Raw genomic sequence first — 3,094 nt, forward strand, 5'->3', positions numbered from 1 at the left:
GGCGCCAAACACGCATACGACGATCATTGGCACCAAGGCAGAAGCGACTCTCATCGCTGAAGACGACACGTCTCCATTCGTCCCTCCATTCACGCCTGTCGCGACACCACTGGAGGCGGGCTGCACGATGTTGGGGCGTGAGCGCAAGACGACCTAACGGTGTGCGGGACCGTAGCCCAGCTTCATGGAGACGGTTGCGAATGGTCCTCGCCGATACCCCAGGAGCAACAGTGTCCCTAATTTGCTGGGAAGTGGGGGTGCGGTCCCCTACGGCACTGCGTAGGATCCTACGGTCTTGGCGTGCATCCGTGCGTCGCTGCGGTCCGGTCCCAGGTCGACGGGCACGTGCACCTTCCGCCGACCACTGGCGACAACATCGATGTACTGTGGAGACCTCACGCCCCACGTGTTGAGCAATTCGGCGGTACGTCCACCCGGCCTCCCGCATGCCCACTATACGCCCTCGCTCAAAGTCCGTCAACTGCACATACGGTTCACGTCCACGCTGTCGCGGCATGCTACCAGTGTTAAAGACTGCGATGGAGCTCCGTATGCCACGGCAAACTGGCTGACACTGACGGCGGCGGTGCACAAATGCTGCGCAGCTAGCGCCATTCGACGGCCAACACCGCGGTTCCTGGTGTGTCCGCTGTGCCGTGCGTGTGATCATTGCTTGTACAGCCCTCTCGCAGTGTCCGGAGCAAGTATGGTGGGTCTGACACACCGGTGTCAATGTGTTCTTTTTTCCATTTCCAAGAGTGTACTAAGTCAGCAACGGCCATGCCGCAGTGGATACACCGGTTCCCGTCAGATCACCGAAGTTAAGCGCTGTTGGGCGTGGCCGGCATTTGGATGGTTGACCATCCGGGCCGCCATGTGCTGTTGCCATTTTTCGGTGTGCACTCAGCCTCGTGATGCCAATTGAGGAGCTACTCGACCGAATAGTAGCGGCTCGGGTCAAAGAAAACCATCATAACGACTGACCACACGCCACTTCTATCCGCATCCTCATCTGAGGATGATACGGCGGTCGGATGGTCCCGATGGGCCACTTGTGGCCTGAAGACGGAGTGTCATACTAAGTTACAGGAACTACCTGCTTCAATGTCGCTTGTAAGCTGAAACACACATTACGTTATTTTTCCTTAAGTTGTGCTTCTTGTTTCTGTTGTAGCGCAGATCACTACAATTACGGCTTTTCCCTCCAAAACCTAGTATGCTTTCTCTGTGACCCTGTAAATACCAGAGCTAAAGAATGTAGAACAACAATGTATGTTACAAGCATAGCATTCTGTATTACTTCATTTCCTTATTTCTAGCATTTTAAAATTGTACGTCTACTTTAGATGACATGTCGATCATAGATGTTCTTATCTCTATTTAGTGAAAGTATTTTCAATCATGTTTTGAACATTTTCCCGCTACACTTTACTAACTGATGTTTCGCCCCAAGGGATATCGGATTTTAGAGAGTAAATTAATATGGACTATGTCGTTCTTCTTTTCAAACATTCACATTCCCACTTCTTCTTTCCTTATTGTATTTTGGGCATGCAGTTGTAGTAATTAATGTAGGCACAAATGTAGTGATAAAAAAGAAATGATTAGCGTACATTTGCATTCTCTTTACAACGTTCCTATCTTGTTGCAATCCTGCCGATGGACTGTTAAACCGCAATCAGTAAGCGTGAAAGGAAGCTACAGTACAGACAGAGGGATTTGGCACAACTACATACTGTCATAATCGTCGGTATTGCTTTCGTTTCCCAAAAGTTGTAAATATTTCGATATCGGAAAAGATGCTCTGTATTTGGCCAAGATGTTGAAGAAGAAGGTCCCTTACGTACTGGTTGTATCGAGTAAGATGTGGAGACGGTGGTTTGAAAGCGGACAGAAGAAGTACCAGGAAGGGCGTCCCTTACCTGAGGGATCGCTACTCAAGCTACCTGGCAAGTGTGGCAAATGTCCGGCATTCGTTACCACACTGGACTCGCATTCTAGAGAATCGCGGGTCAAACCGCGTCCGGTCATCCTGATTTAGGTTTTCCGTGATTTGCCTAAATCGCTTAAGGCAAATGCCGGGATGGTTCCTCGGAAAGGGCACGGCAGCTTTCCTTCTCCATGCTTCCCTATTCCAAGCTCGGCCTCCGACTCAAATGACCTTATAGTCGGCGGCACGTTAAAAACTAAACTCCTCCTACTCCTGGCCGGATCGCTACTATAAAACATAATAAACTACTGTCTGCTGGGCCATGTCACGAAAGTACGAACCGCCAAGCTCTTCTGACATATAGACGTACGCAATGAATTTTATAACTGTTCTGTTACGGAAGAGTAGCGTGATAGCGGATTTAGATATTTTTCTCTGCTCTATACATCCAGCTGCAGTCTTGATTCGTTACTAAGTAGCAAGTTATCTCTGACATACTGCTATCCACTCATCACAAAAAACCTGATAACGCATTAAAATGGAAACATATGAAATATTTCAATTCCAATACCATAACTGTCGTCCACGTACACTGGAGGTCACATCTACATTAGTTGCACTGCACAAGTATACAGATTGGACTGATACGCGGCTATTAATTGATCCCAGCGACAGAAACGCAGACGACTATACTAGATTATATATCGGAAGGGATACATGTCAAGTGTCTGTACCAGCAAGCAAAAACCTCTGGGAAGGTGGAGCTATTTCGCGTGCCATACTTTCTAATGCATAACAGCAAATAATAAACATGCTTCCCAGTATCATCGTCTTACCACTCTTGGTTCTATCGGCAATACAGCAGGTATCCGACCCATGTAAGTTGGTTGAGAAATCAATTTCCATGTAGCTTGCGGAAACAAATGTAAGTTAGATATAATTACCCACCAGTTTTAAAAAACTCCGTAACGAACCTAAAGCGTGATTGTCGATAAACCAATATACACTACTGGCCATTAAAATTGCTACACCAAGAAGAAATGCAGATGATAAACGGGTATTCATTGGATAAATATATTATACTAGAAGTGATATATGATTACATTTTCACACAATTTGGGTTCACAGAACCTGAGAAATCAGTACCCAGAACAACCACCTCTG

General features: G+C 47.0%; 1 pseudogene; it reads left to right on the forward strand.

The window, feature by feature from the left end:
- The first annotated feature begins 770 nt into the window (after positions 1–770).
- LOC126185521 (5S ribosomal RNA) lies at positions 771–888 on the forward strand (annotated as a pseudogene).
- The last annotated feature ends 2,206 nt before the right edge of the window (positions 889–3,094 follow it).

The sequence above is a fragment of the Schistocerca cancellata genome, chromosome 4 (assembly GCF_023864275.1).
Source record: "Schistocerca cancellata isolate TAMUIC-IGC-003103 chromosome 4, iqSchCanc2.1, whole genome shotgun sequence".
Taxonomy (NCBI): domain Eukaryota; kingdom Metazoa; phylum Arthropoda; class Insecta; order Orthoptera; family Acrididae; genus Schistocerca; species Schistocerca cancellata.